Here is a 17103-nt window from a genome sequence, read left to right on the forward strand (position 1 = left end):
TCAGAAATTCAGGGCCCATACACAGTAAAAGCAATATACATGCATGTCTCAATGTACATGTACATGACATTAAAATGTACAACTTCATATAAATTGGTCACAGGATTGTTCTGTTTCTGAATACACTGCTATAAATGAACATTATATTGATATATTAATGATTGTTTGCAAAAGTGCCCAATCCTTAGCAGAAAATAATTAAACTCAGGGCTGAAATCAACCAAATAGAAACAAAAAGAACTATACAAAGAGTCAACAAAACCAGGAGCTGATTCTTTGAGAAAATCAACAAGATAGACAAACACTTATCCAGACTAAACAGAGGGCACAGAGACAGTGTCAGTATCCAAATTAACACACTCAGAAAAGGGAGACATAACAACAGAAATCTAAGAAATTCAAACAATCAACAGATCCTACTACAAAACCCTATACTCAACAGGCCTGGAAAATCTGCATGACATGAATAATTTTCTAGACAGATACCAGATATCAAAGTTAACTCAGGATCGGATAAACCATCTAAGCAGTCCCAAACCCCTTAAAGAGGTAGAAGCAGTCATTAAAAGTCTCCCAACCAAAACAATACAAAAGCCCAGGAGCAGATGGTTTCATGCAGAATTCTATCAGACCTTCAAAGAAGACCTCATACCAACACTCTTCAAGCTCTTCCACAAAATAGAGAGGAACACTACACAATTTGTTCTATGGAGCCAGGTATGCTGATACTTAAGCCACACAAACACCCAACAAAGAAAGAGGACTTCAGACCAATTTCCCTTATATCAATGGAAAAATACTCAATAAATTCTCACAAACTGCATCCAAGAAGACATCAAAATGATCATTCACCATTATCAAGTAGGCTTCATCTCAGTGGTGCAGGGATGCTTCAGTATAAGGAAATCCATCAACATAATCGACTGTATAAGCAAACTCAAGGAAAAAAAATCACATGATCATCTCATCAGATGCTAAAAAAGCACTTACTGAAATTCAAATTACTTCATGTTAAAAGTCTTAGAGTGATCAGAAATTCAGGGCCCATACACAGTAAAAGCAATATACAGCAAACCAGTAGACAATATCAAACTAAGTGGAAGAAACTTGAAGCAATCCCACTAAAATCAGGGACTAAACAAGGTTGCCCACTCTCTCCCCCATGTCTATTCAATATAGTACTCCAAGTTCTGGCCAGAGCCATTGGACAACAAAAGGAGATCAAAGGGATACAAATTGGAAGAGAAGAAGTCAAAACATTACTATTTGGAGATGATATGATAGTATACTTAAGTGACCCCAAAAGTTCCACCGGAGAACTAATAAGCCTGATAAACAACCTCAGCCAATTGCACCGGTATAAAATTAACTCAAATCAGTAGCCTTCCTCTACTCAAAGGATAAACAGGCTGAGAAAGAAATTAGGGAAATGACACCCTTCACAATAGTCACAAATAACATAAAATTCCTTGATGTGATTCTAACCAAGAAAGTGAAAGATCTGCACAAGAATTTCAAGTCTCTGAAGGAAGAAATTAAAGAGGACCTCAGAAGATGGAATGACCATGGCCATCTTACCAAAAGCATTCTACAGACTGAATGCAATCCCCATCAAAATCCCAACTTAATTCTTCACAGAGATAGAAAGAGCAATTCTCAAATTCATTTGGAACAACAACGACAACAACAAAAAACCCCAGGTTAGTGAAAACTGTTCTCAATGATAAGAGAACTTCTGAGGGAATCCCCATCCCTGACCTCAAGCTCTACTACAGAGTTATAGTGAAAAAAACTGTATGGTATTGGTACAGAGACAGACAGGCTAATCGGTGGAATGGAATTGAAGATGCAGAAATGAACCCACACAGCTATGGACACTTGATCTTTGACAAAGAAGCCCAAACCATCCCAGTGGAAAAAAGATAGCATATTTAACAAATAGTGCTAATTTAAGTGGTGGTTGTCATGTAGAAGAATGCAAATTGAACCATTCTTATTTACTTGTACAAAGCTCAAGTCCAAGTAGATCAAAGACCTCCACATAAAAACAGATACACTGAATCTAATAGAAGAGAAAATTGGGAAAGAGCCTCAGGGCACAGGGGAACGTTTCCCAAATAGAATACCAATAGCTCGGGCTGTAAGAACAACTTTACACAAATGAGATCTCATAAAATTGAAAATCGTCTGTAAGGCAAAGGATACTGTCATTAGGACAAAATGGCAACCAACAGATTAGAAAAACAGCTTTACTGATCCTATCTGATAGAGGGCTAATATCCAATATATAAAAAGAACTCAAGAAGTTAGAATCCAAAAATCCAAATGACCCTATTAAAAATGGGGAGCTAAACAAAGAATTCTCAACTGAGGAATATCAAATGGCTGAGAAGCACCTAAACAAATGTTCAACATCCTTAGTCATCAGGGAAATGCAAATCAAAACAACCCTGAGATTCCACCTCACACCAGTCAGAATGGCTAAGATCAAAAACTAAGGTAACAGCAGATGCTGGCAAGGATGTGGAGAAAGAACAACACTCCTCAATTGCTGGTATGATTGCAAGCTGGTACAACCATTCTGGAAATCAGTCTGGTTTTTCCTCAGAAAATTGGATATAGTAATACTTGAGGACCCAGCTATACCAGACCTGGGCTATACCCAAAGATAGAACATTTAACAAGTACACATGCTCCACTATGTTCATAGCAGCCTTATTTATAATAGCCAGAAGCTGGAAAGAACCCAGATGTCCTTCAACAGAGGAATGGATACAGAAAATGTGGTACATCTACACAATGTAGTACTACTCAGCTATCAAAAACAATGACTTCATGAAATTCTCAGGCAAATGGAATGAACTAGAAAATATCATCCTGAGATAACCCAGACACAAAAAAACACACATGGTATATACTCACTGATAAGTGGGTATTAGGAAAAAAGCTCAGAATATGTACAACTCACAGACCATACGAAGCTCAAGAAGAAGGAAGACCAAAGTGTGGATGCTTTAGGCCTATTTAGAAGGGGGAACAAATCATGGGAGGTAGAGGGTGGGAGGGACTTGGGAAGAAGAAAGGAGGGGAGTGGGGAGAGGGGGGCAGGATCAGGTGTGGGAGGAGACAGGGATGATATACAGAGAATCAGGAAATTGAACAGAGGTGTGTCGCAATGGGGCATGGGAATCTGGGGGTAGCCACCAGAAAGTCCCAGATGCCAGAAAAGCAAGAGGCTCCCAGGACCCAACAGAGAGGGCTGAATTATCTGATGAAGGGGGGAGATAACCTGTAGAGACCATATCCAGAGGTTAGGCAAAGCCCCTGGTTGAGGCATGGGACCACCCACCCATCTCAAAAACTTTAACCCGGAATTGCTCTGTCTAAAGGAAACACAGGGACAAAGAGAACAGAGCCTGAAGGAAAGGCCATCCAGAGACTGCCCCACCTGGGATCCATCCCATCTGCAGACACCAAAGCCAGTCAATATTGCTGATGCCAAGAAGCGCTTGCTGACAGGAGCCTGATATAATTGTCTCCTGAGAGGCTCTGCCAGAGCCTGGCAAATACAGAGGTGGATGCTTGAAGCCAACCATTGGACTGAGCAAGGGTACAGCAATGGAGGAGGTAGGGGAAGGACAGAAGGAGCTGAAGGGGTTTGCAGCCCCATAGGAAGAACAGCAATATCAACCATCCAGACCCACCAGAGCTCCCAGGGACTAAACCTCTAACCAAACAATACACATGGAGGGACCAATGCTCCAGCTGAATATGTGGCAAAACATGGCCTTATCTGGAATCAATGGGAGGAGAGACCCTTGGTCCTGTGAAGGATCAATGCCCCAGTGTAGGGGAATGCTAGGGTGGTGTGGTGGGAGTGTGTGGGTGGGCTGGGGAGGGAGTGCCCTCATAGAGTCAGGGTGAAAAAGGGATGGGATGGGTGTTTGCATTCAGGAAACTGTGAAGGGGGATATCACTTGAAATATAAACGAATAAAATAATCAATAAAAAATTTATGGGTAGAAAAGAAAGAGTATCCAATGCAATGCAGTTATAGAGCATGTGGGCCAATAAAGTTGCTTTTTTAAATGATATGTCTTTCATCCATCCTCAGCATTCTGTTTAATAAGTATGTATTCCCTAGTGTTCATGACAAGTCTATATGCACCATGGTAACAGATGTAAACAACCTTAATTCTAACACCTAACTCTCACTTTAAGACTCGATCTTAACTCTAGCATTTGACAACAGTGGAAAAAACATTGAAATTTGGGATATCTTTTCTCCTTATGAATGAAAAGATTGTACTAGAGAGTCATTTATATTCTTAGTATATTAACAGTGCTTTGTTTAAATTTATTCCTGCACCCTCCACTGTACCCTACCTCATTTTCCTTCATGAATTTCCTCCATTTGGAACTCTTCTTAATCTTTGCCCTTGCTTCTTCTCTTCTAATTAATTTCCTATTTCTGACCTGCTCAAAAGTACCTCATAACTTATATTTATATGTATATCTATATTTTTATCTATTGTTCTATCAATAACTATATATATATCTCACTCTAGTAATAACTATGTATTACTTTTATCTAATCTGTTCATGAAGATAAACATTACATTATCATTTAATCTTTTGCCTAGCAGAGCACTTGAATACTAATATTTCTGAAGCAGAAGATAGGTATTTTAGATGAGAATTCTTTCCAATAAATTCTAAATAAACATGCAAGATTTAGCTCCCTTTACCTACATATTCCACTGTCTTTTTTATGCTTACAGGAAGGACTATATTTTTGGTGAGACATGCACAAAAATATTCTCTTAGAGCATTTATCTGAAAGAGTGTGTAAAGTCAGGATTTGTTCAGTGAAAATTCTTACAGCAATATGAAAGATTTGAATCATTCATCACATGAACAGTTCAGCTCTGAACTGCTGGATATTTTATGGAAAATATCAATATTAGAATGAGTTACAACATATTAAAAAGCAAGTATTTGTGGCAAAAAAAAATCTGACTTGCACTCCTTCACCAAGTGAAGTGGTTCCCATGCTGTCCGCAAACCTCTAGAATTGGGTACAGGACCCTCTATCACCTGCTTAGGGTTAGCTAAGTTACCTGTGAATCTGCCCTGGTTCCTGGCATTCATGGCCATATACATGAACAGAATCCCTAGGATTTACTGAACTAGCCCTACCAGGACAGTTTTCTATACCAAGTGAGGATTCCCAGCTGCATGAACCTCCTCCACCTCAGCTGTACTGTCTGGGATCTTCCTCTTCCTCAGCTGTGCTGTCTTGGGATCTTCCTCTTCCTCAGCTGTGCTGTCTGGGATCCTCCTCACCTCACCTCCACTGTCTGGATCCCCCTTCTCAGTTGCTTCTCACCTACTCCATCCAGTAAACTCTCCAGGCACCTGTACTAACTCCCAGAATTCCTTCAGTGCAAGCCACACTCTTCCAGTAGCCAGGCAGCATGAACTTCTAAACTGAGTGTGGGGTCATGGGTCTCTAGATTATGCTCATCTCAGACACTGGAAACACAGGTGACAGTCTGTCTCCCTGATTAATATTCTTTACCTTGCCTGGGACTATCCCTCCAGATGGCCAACTAGCACCTACTAGGCATTCCTACATTGACACTGAAGAAAACTTAACTTCATCCATACCTGAGTGAAAAACTTAATAAGCCTCCAAATAGGGATAATGAAGGCAAAAGATATACGACAGTCCTGTGACCAACCTATTGTGACCAAATATTCCTACTGTGCTGGAAAGGGATGGGGGATATTCAGCCTATGTCTAGCTGCAATACTGGATGGCACAATAAGACAGGAAGGAGATTGAAGGAGGAGGAAAATACAGTGCTGGAGGAGGAGTTGAGAGCTAAGCAATACCTATGGGTATTTCCCTAGGGCCATTTTCTATTATGAAGTGCGGGGCCAGCTCCTAAGAACGGCTCCACTACAGAATACCTGAACCTGAATCCTTCACCCTTCTTCCTCCTCTTCTGCATCTAGACCTTCTTTACTTCTTTCCTTTTAGTGAGTTTGGAAGATGAAAGGAAAATCATAAGCAGAGAGGCAAAAAGGTGGAATTTGGAATGGTTTAAGATACATCCAATCACCAGCCTTTCTAAAATATAAGGAAGGGAGCATAGTTAGGAAATACTGGACCAAAGCAAGACCACACCCAGCTGGGCAAATTCAACACTCTGCAGCCTCATGTCTGATCTCAAGACACTCTTCAGATCTCTAACAGCTTTCAGATTTATTGGCTGGCTCCACACTCTGTTAGCAGTTTTCCTCAGCAAGAATGTAGTCCATTATTCTCACAGTGGGAAGCATGCAGCACGCAGGCAGATATGGTGACAGAGAGGTAGCTGAGAGTTCCACATCTTGATCCACAGGGAGCAGGCAGAGACTGTGCCACACTGAGTATAGTTTGGGCATAAGAGACCTCAAAGCCTGCCCCCACAGTGACACAATTCCTTTAACAAGGCCGAGTCTACTCCACACCTAATAGTGTGTAAGATGGTCTAAGAAAAAGCAAGGACACAGAGTGAAGGGGGTGCAGGCCTGATTAAAGCTCTCAGAAATGCCGAGTATGTAAAGCTATCACAGTCCAGTGTCCAGTAGAGAACGCTAATAAACTCGTACGTATACAATGTGAATGGCCCGTAAGAACTGGCTTATGTTGCTTGTTGTGCCCTGTCCTTTCTCTACTTTGTTGCTTCACAGATCTCCAAAACACATCCCAAGACAATACCAGTAACTGTAATTTATCACTCTGGGGCACAACATATGCTTTGCACACAGAGTCTGTGTCAAATCTCTAAACAAACCAAGATCACCAGTAGGAACAATGAACAAGACTGAAAATGGTAGCGAGAGCATATGAATAGTATGTGTTCGTAACTTTGCATTTGGAACTCACAAGAACTTTTTCAGAGCTTATGAAAATGTCTTATAATGTGTTAATCATGCAGGTCGATGACAAAGCCTAAATATGCCAGTTCTTTATTGTATTATAGATATGGATGCTCATTCATGATGGACCAAGGGACCTGACTTAATTGGCACATACACAGAACCACACACAGATGCAGACAAACAGACTGCCCTCCCTTTCAGAATGCACATACCTCTATTCTGAGACTCCTGTTTGTGAGAACTAACAGCAAAATGGGCTAAATTCCAAACGATCCTATCCTGACATATTCTCGTGTGTCTCCTATGCTACCTAATGTCAATGGAGTTTATATTTGGACTCCTCAGTCTGTGGAAGGGATGGGTGATGGACGTCACTGACACCAACTCTAGTCTCTCCTGCTTTTTCCTAAATTCCCTTCAGTAGTAAGCATATATATCATCTCTATATTTTTAAGAATTATAGGACTAAAATTAAAGCTTGGTATGGAACTGTACAGAATAATGCTTTCTATATTTTTCAGATCTGTTTGATTTTCTTAAAATAAAAAAATACTGAAATTTAAGCCAAATGTGGGCCTTCCATGGGCCCCAGTGGGCCTTCCATGGGCCCCAGTGGGCCTTCCATGGGTCCCAGTGGGCCTCCCATGGGTCACAGTGGGCCTTCCATGGACCCCAGTGCCACTGAACTCTTTTGCTGTGCACCTGCCGTAAATTCTGTGGAGATGAGTCTTTGCTCTTTGCTCAGGAGACTGCTAGAAGGAGCATGGGGTAGACCTTTGCAGTTTAAGAACCCCAGATTCTTTAGATGGTAATTTCATCTTAACATGCTCTGCGACAGGTGGTTTATAAAATTTTCACAAGCTCCAGCCAATATGCCATTTATAACTCCTTTCCCTCAAAGTGCCTATTTTCAAAGCGGCCTGTAGGTTCTGCTAGCTCATCTCCTAACGTGACATTTCAATAAAAGTCATTACGTTTTATAATGAAACTGATTTTGTGATAATATTGCTCATCTCTCCATATGTAAGTCATTGCTTCCCTTCCTTCTGATTTATTTTACAGTGGGTGCAAGTCTATGAGGTCATAGCACAATGTCACATTAACTATTGTACGTGCATGGCTAATCACATGTACATGTTTTTCTATGAACAAAATATAGCTCTGCTTGCCCAGGCGCTTCAATCTTCTGCCATCCAAATAAAGGGATAGAAAGTTTAAAGCACATGGTTCTTCTCAAACACATTCCCTAAAGAACTACTCCATGTTCTGACTACCCAGCAGGGACAAAGGCCTTATTCACCCTCATCTCTCCCTACATTCACTCCTGCTTCATTTTTCTTTCCTCTCCTAGCTTCCTCAGATTTCCCAAGCGTCAGAGGAAGCTGAAATGGAACTCAGAACACAGCTCCTTCTGTGGTGTGCTCACTTTTATCTTTCTTCAAAGATGACAATATGTGTTATCATCATTTCATGTTTTCCAGCTGATGGATGTTTAGTTGGCAACTTCTTTGGCTACTTAGACAGGATTCTGTTTGACGCAAACATTCTAAGCAATGAATATTTTATAAAATGTTCTACTTAGCACTCTCTAGATGCCATATTATATTTTCTTCTGTAACCTTGTCCACAGTGGATGAATGGGGAGCTTCTTTGAAAGCTTGCTGGAGTCATTTAGGTTCAGACACACATGGTCAAATCGGCATTTATAATATATTTCATAAAAGTCTTATTTTTTAAGAACATGTTAATTTTAGATTTTAAGAAAAATTATACTAAAAATAGAGAAAATAAATATTGAAGAGCAAGATATTTGGATGAAAATAAAATAAGAATTCATGTTGAAGTCTTTCATTTCTCAGAGAACCTCATTATCTAAAACTAAAACTAAAACAAATACAAAGCAGGGAAGGGTATCCAGGGACAGATTAGAACCCTGATGTGAAATAAAATAATTTCAACAAAAATAATCACTGTAGATTCATAGTGTTTAATTCTAATTTAATATCTCCAATAAACTTGGAGGGTATTTATATGCATTACACTTAAATGCAAACATTCTTATCAGCATTATTGCTTAAACACAGCACTGAAATAACAATTAAGTTGATTTTTGTGTTTTTCTTTCTTTTCATAACTTTTGGTGAGGGGTAATAGACATTCTCCTGTTAAAAACCTTGACAGAATGTCATGTTGAGTGTGAAACGAACACAGTAGAATCTGTTTCATTTCACTAAACATGAGACAGGACATAAATATTTTTGTTAAATTTCTATGACAAAAAAGCTTTACAGTATTTTCTGTATTGTGTTTAAACAACAGCACTAAAATGCTACAGTGTGGAATTATTCCCAGTGAAAAGAAATCTTTTAAAAATACAACAAACTTCACTTTTGAGATTTGATTTTGCATATTTACGTGAGTAAAGAGGTGTAAGTTGAGGCTTATCCAAAGGCATTATGGGGCGGTACAGGTGAAGTACTCAAATGTGAGGGTTAAAAATTAAAAATGGAAGAACAAAGGTCTTGGGGGAAGGCAAGAATACAATAAAAATATTTTAAATTAAAAATGGTTTGAATTGTGAAAATAAAACATATAAAGGTATATAATAGGGTAAATGTCAGCTGTATGATCATATTTTTGAAGTTCATCTATATTACGTATAGAATGATGTCATCATTTTATAGGCCTATCAATAGTATAAAGGTGTTTATGTTTCTCCATAGACTTGTGGTAGTTTCAATAAGTAATGTCTCCTAAAACCTCACATATTGGAACACTTGGACTGTAGTTGGAAGTGCTGTTTGGGGGGCTTATGAACCTTCAAGGGGTATAGTCTTGCTGGACGAAGGGCGCTACTGGGGGTGAGCTTTGAGTGTTTATAGACTTACTCTACTGCAAGGTCATCTCTGTGTCTATAATTGGATGTGATGTCTCAACTCTCTGATTTGGCTACTTGTGATGCCTTCCCTGCCACCATGGAGTATCCCTCTGGAACTGTAAACTCAAAAAATGTTTTCCCCAACAACAACAACAAAAATTACTATTTTCAAAAAGTCAAATGTACTAAGATGTCAACTGCTGCCTCTCTCCAGCAACGTCATCCTGGTTGACATTCAGCGATTGGACATATTCTCATCCTGGTGGCCATCTTCATCTCTTGAAACTCAGAAATATCTCTGACCACAAATTCTATTCTCATTCAAACCCTACTCTAACTAGATTTTCTTAAATTTCTCCATCATAATACCATGATTTATTACATGAAAATGTATTTACACAAAAATACTTTTGTATGACTTAAAAACATTGTTCCTTGCCTGCTTTGTCTTCTGTCACTATTGCATAGGACATCATCTGAAGTATATGGTGCAGCTTCTCAGGAGGTAATAGATGCTCACTAGCAGAGCTTCATGTAGACTCTCAGCATTTAACATGTCTTCAGAATGGCCTCAGATGTCAGTGAGTACAGCACTATGTGCTGTGTCTCTGAACAGATTATGGAACTCCCTTGTGACTGTTACCTATGTGGACTCCTCACATTAACTCAGTTCCTAATGTAAATTGAGGCAACTGAACAAGCACAGTGAACAATTCTGTTTCCTTCATTTAAATAAGCAAAAGTTAGAACTGTAACTTCATGACAAAACTTCAGTTCTAGAGGCAAGCAGTCCCTTGATTGTGTTCCTGAATGAAACCCATGAGAATCAGGAATAAGGGGGGCATCTATTGGAAAATAATCAAGGCAATAAACAGAAACTGAACAGAGAACATTTTTTAACAGAAAAAGAAAATAAAAAGATCCCATGCAAACCAAGAACAAGACAAAGATGAACATTCTCACTCCTGCTGTCTAATATGGTATATAGGTCACACAAGACAAAGGAGAGACCAAAGGAGATGAAGAAGTGAAAAGTCCAGAAAATCTCCAATAGAAACTCCAATGGTTGATGACCTCATTTAGAAAACCAGAAGGGTAGAAACTGAGGCAGAAAAGTACATGCTCTACCTTTATCCAAATGACAGCCATATTGGAAAACAAGTTCCTGAAAGAATACCATTCAAATAACCTCAATGCGTAACAATAAATTAGGTTAAATCCAACCCAAAGTGAGAAAGACATGCAAAACAAAAGCTTTAAGATACTTCCCAAATCATTGAAGTAGTTATCAGAAGATGGAAAGACCTCCTATGCCCACAGACTGGTGGGGTAATACTGTAAAATGGTCATTTTACTGAGAGCAATCTACAGATTCTATGAGTGCCACATCAAAACTCCAGTGCCATTTTCACAGAAATTGTAAATATAATCTTAAATTTCATATGGAAGCATGAAATAACAAAAATATGCCAAAACAATCCTTAAAAATCATACATGGACTGACCCTGGACTCTGACCCCATAGGTAGCAATGAACAGCCTAGTAAGGGCACCAGTGGAAGGGGAAGCCCTGGGTCCTGCTAAGACTGAACCCCCAGTGAACTAGACTATGGTGGGAGGGCGGCAATGGGGGGAGGGTTGGGAGGGGAACATCCATAAAGAAGGGGAGGGGGAGGGGTAAGGGGGATGTTTGCCTGGAAACCAGGAAAGGTAATAACAATTGAAATGTAAATAAGAAATACACAATTTAATAAAGATGGAGAAAAAATAAAAATAAATAAATAAAATACTACTGGAGATATTGCCAGTTCAGAGTTAAAGTTTATAATAATAAAAACAATATGGCACTGGCCACAAAGGGACACATTGATCACATTGTGGAAAGAATTGAGGCCTCACACCTCCTGTAATGAGGCAAGACTTCCAATGGAGGGATGGAGACACCAACTCATCCACAAGACCTTAGAAACACAATTTGTCCTGCCTACAAGATGTGCAGAGATAAAGATGGGTTGGGAATTGGGGGAATGGCCAACCAGAGACTGACCCCGCTTGAGACAGGTGACATGAGAGAGAGAGCCTTTTCTTGATACTATTCATGATACTCTGCCATGCTTGCAGAAAGGAACCTAGCATAACTGTCATCAGAGAGCCTTTACCAACAGTCAATGGAAACAGACCATAACTAAACATTAGGCAGAGCTCGGGGAATCCTGTGGAAGAGGGGAGGAAGGATTGAAGGAGCCAGAAGTCAAAGACAGCACAAGAAAACCTACAGGGTTAATTAACCTGGGCTCAGGGGGCTCACAGAGACAGAACCACTAAACAGAGAACATGCATTGTGTGGACCTAGGACCTCTGCACATATGTAACAGATGTTCAGCTTGGTCTTCATGTGGGACCCCTAACAGCAGGAAAAGGGACTGTCTCTGACTCTAATGCCTGCCTTTGGATCCTGTTTCCCTGACTGGGCTGCTTTGTCTAGCCTAGATATGGAGAAGAGGTACTATTGCAACTTGATAGGTGAAGGTGGGGTGATATTCATGGGGGTGAGGAAAGCTCCCCTTCTCTGAGGAGAAAGGGAAGGCGGATGGAATAGGGACTAGGAGGAGAAAAGGAAGGAGAAGCTTTGATCCAGGTGTAAAGTAAATGAATGAATTAATTAAAGGGGAAAATAATTAAGGCCTTACATGTAAACCCACAGTCACATAGTTTCATGATTTAGGGACTAAAGACCAAGATTCACAGTGAAGAAAAGACAGCACCTTCATCCAACTGTGAGAGTTAAACTGATGCCCTTAGGAGAATGAATTAGTCCCTCATCATTCACCCTGCACAAAACTCATTTAACTACATCAAATATATCAACATAAGAGCTGAAATTTTTTTTTTAAATTTAGAGAATACTTTATTAGTTTTTGTAATCAAACCCACGTAGATAAGACCTTACATATTTAATACAGTGTGTTACCCCTGTACAAATGGAAAAAACTTAAGTTCAACATTTCTAGACCAATATGGCTGTTAATTTCTGTACAGTGCCAACTCAACACAGTAAACGGGGATACTTTTTTCCAAAGTTGACAGCACAAGAGCTGAAATTTTTAATCTAAGAGGAAAAAGCAAGACAATCAGCTACAGATCATTGGCACAGTAGTGCACTATCAGAACTGAACTCAGAGTACAAACAATAAGACTAGTGTTAATACATGTGAACACAATATAATAAAAAAGCTTCTGTGAAGCAAAAGGCAGTCTTTTTGGTGGAAGGAGAAACCTACCAAATGGGAAAAACTATTTCCTAGCAGGACATGTAACTGAGAGTATCTACAAAATACCAAGAGCCCACCCATTGCCTCAATGCTGGATTATGACACTCATATCTTTGCCCAAGTATGTAACCATGTAAAGTCCCTGTCTCCATCTGGACCCAGAGCTAAGGCTGTCCCACAGCTCTCCATACCCAAATCCTGCCCTGAAAGACCAGATCTCCCAGGAGTGCTCTCACTCCTAAGATCACAGGCTCAAAAGCCTAGAGGAAGGACAAGCTCGAAAGAGACAGCAAGACCAATTAACACCAGAGACATCCAGATGGCAAGAGGCAAGAGCAAGAAATTAAGCAACAGAAACCAAGGCTATTTGGAATTGTCAGAATCCAGTTCTCCCACCACAGCTAGTTCTAGATATCCTAACACACTGGAAAAGCAAGATTTGGATTTAAAAATCACATCTCATGATGATAACAGAGGACTTTAGGAAGGACATAAATAAATCCTATAAAGAAATACAGGAGAATACAGGTAAACAAGTAGAAGGCCTTAAAAAGGAAAGATTAATCCCTTAAAGAATTACAGGAAAACACAAACAACCAGGGGAAGGAATTGAACAAAACCATCCAGGATCTAAAATGGAAATAGAAACAATAAAGAAATCACAAAGGGAGACAACCCTGGAGATAGAAAACCTTGGAAGGAAATCAGGAGTCGTAGACACAAGCATCACCAACTGAATACAAGAGATAGAAGAGAGAATCTCAGGGGCAGAAGATTCCATAGAAATTATCAACACAACTGTCAAAGATAATGTGAAACACAAAAAGCTCCTAGCCCAAAACATCCAGGAAATCCAGGACACAATAAGAAGATCAAACCTAAGGATAATAGGTATAGAGGAGAGTGAAGACTCCCAACTTAAAGGAACAGTAAATATCTTCAACAAAATTATAGAAGAAAACTTCCCTAACCTAAAGAAAGAGATGCCCATAAGCATACAAGAAGCCTACAGAACTCCAAGTAGATTGTACTAGAAAAGAAATCCCTCCCATCACATAATACTCAAAACACCAAAAGCCCAAAACAAAGAAATAATATTAAAAGCAGTAAGGGAAAAAGGTCAAATAACATAAAAAGGCAGACATATCAGAATTATACCAGACTTCTCAACAGAGACTATGAAAGCTGACACAAATAGCCCAGGCTACTATATCCAGTAAAACTCCCAGTTAACATAGATGGAGAAACCAAGATATTCCATGACAAAACCAAATTTACACAATATCTTTCCACAAATTCAGCCCTAAAGAGGATAATAGATAGAAAAGTCCAACACAAGGACGGAAAGTACACCCTAGAAAAAGTGAGAAAGTAATCTTCTTTCAACAAACCCAAAAGAAGATAGCCACACAAACATAATTCCACCCCTAACAACAAAAAATAATATAAAGCAATAATCACTATTCCTTAATTAATATCTCTAAACATCAATGGGCTCAATTCCCCACTAAAAAGACATAGACTAACCTACTAGATATGTAAAGAGGACCCAACATTTTGCTTCATACAAGAAACACACTTTAGTGACAAAGACAGATACTACCAAGTAAAGAGCTGGAAATTGTTTTCGAAGGAAATGGTTACACACAAAAAAAAGCTGGAGTAGCCATTCATTCTAACATCAAAAAAAAAAATCAATGTTCAACCAAAAGTTATAAAAAAAGATAAGGAAGGACACTTCCTATTCATCAAAGGAAAAATCTACCAAGATGAACTCTCTCCTGAATATCTATGCTCCAAATACAAGGGCACCTACATACGTAAAAGAAACCTTACTAAAGCTCAAAGCACACATTGTACCTCACACAATAATAGTGGGAGATTTCAACACCTCACTCTCATCAATGGACAGATCATGAAAACAGAAACTAAACAGAGACATAGAGAAACTTACAGAAGTTATGAACCAAATGGATTTAACATATTTATAGAACATTTCATCCTAAAACAATATACCTTCTTTTCAGCACCTCATGGTACCTTCTCCAAAACTGACCATATAATTGGTCACAAAACAAGCCTCAAGAGATACCAGAAGGTACAAATAATCCCATGCCTCCTATAAGATCACCACGGACTAAGGCTGGTCTTCATTCAATAACAACAATAATGATAGAACATCCCCACACACTTGGAATTTGAACAATGTTCTACTCAATTATAACTTGGTCAAGGAAGAAATAAAGAAATTAAAAATTTCTTAGAATTTAATGAAATCGAAGTCACAACATACCCAAACTTATGGGACACCCTGAAAGCAGTGCTAAAAGGAAAACTCATAGCACTGACTGCTTCCAAAAGGAAACTGGAGAGAGCACGCACTAGAAGCTTTACAGCACAACTGAAAGCTCTAGAACAAACAGAAGCACATACACACAAGAGGAGTAGATGGTAGGAAATAAACTCAGGGCTGAAATTCATTCTTTGAAGCCACAATTATGCTTATACCTAAACCACACAAAGACCAAAGAAAGAGAACTTCAGATCAAATCCCCTCATGAATATCAATGCCAAAATACTCAATAATTTTCTCACAAACTGAATCCAAGAATGCATCAAAATGATCATTCACTATGATCAAGTAGGCTTCATACCAGGGATGCAGGGATGCTTCAATATATGGAAATCCATCAACATAATCCACTATGATAATAAATTTATAGAAGAAAACCTCATGGCCACCTCATTAGATGTTGAGAAAGCATTTGACAAAATTCAACATCCCTTCATGATAATAAGTCTTGGAAATAGGAGGAATTCAAGGCCCATACCTAAACACAGTAAAAGCAATATACAGCAAACCAGTAGCCAAATCAAACTAAATGGAGAGAGACTTGAAGCAATCCCACTGAAACCAGGGACTAGACAAGGCTGCCCACTCTCTCCTTACCTATTCAATACAGTACTTGAAGTCCTAGCCAAAGCAATTAGACAACAAAGAAGAGCTCAAAAGGATACAAATTAGAAAGAAAGAAGTCAAAATATCACTATTTACAGATGATATGATAGTATACTTAAGTGACCCCAAAAATTCTACCTGAGAACACCTACAGCTGATAACCACTTCAGCAAAGTAGGAGGATATAAAATTAACTCAAACAAATCAGGAGCCTTCCTCTACTCAAAGGATAAATGGGCTGAGAAAGAAATTAGGGAAATGACACCCTTCACAATAATCACAACAATATACAATACCTCAGTGTAACTCTAACTGAGCAAGGGAAAGTATGACAAAAACGTTAAGTCTCTGAAGAAAGAAGATCTCAGCAGACAGAAAGATCTCCCATGCTCATAGATTGGCAGGATTAATATAGTAAAGATGGTGATCTTGCTGAGAGCAATCTACAGAGTCAATGGAATCCCCATCAATATTCCAATTCAACTCTTCATAGAGTTAGAAAGACCAATTTGCAAATTCATTTGGAATAACACAAAACTCAGGATAGCAAAAATTATACTCAACAATGAAAGAACTTCTGGGGGAAATTACCATCCTTTACCTTAAGATGTCCTATAGAGTGATAAAAACTGCATAGTATTGGTACAAAGACAGGCAGGTAGATCAGTGGAATAGAATTAAACACCCAGAAATGAACCTATACACCTATGGTCACTTGATCTTTGACAAAGTAGCTAAAACCATCCACTGGAAAAGACAGCCTTTTCAACAAATGGTGCTGGTTCAATTGGAGGTCAGCATGTAGAAGAATGCAAATTGATCCATTCTTATCACCCTGTACAAAGCTCAAGTCCAAGTGGATCAAGGACCTCCACATAAAACCAGATACACTGAAACTAATAGGAGAGAAAGTGTGGAAAATCCTTGAACCCATGGGCACAGGGGGAAATTCCTGAACTGAACACCAATGGCTTATGCTCTAAGATCAAGAATCGACAAATGGAATCTCCTAAAATTGAAAAGCTTCTGAAAGTAAAAGTCACTGTCAATGGGACAAAATGA

This window comes from Rattus norvegicus, chromosome 20 (genome assembly GCF_036323735.1).
Source record: "Rattus norvegicus strain BN/NHsdMcwi chromosome 20, GRCr8, whole genome shotgun sequence".
NCBI classification, from domain to species: domain Eukaryota; kingdom Metazoa; phylum Chordata; class Mammalia; order Rodentia; family Muridae; genus Rattus; species Rattus norvegicus.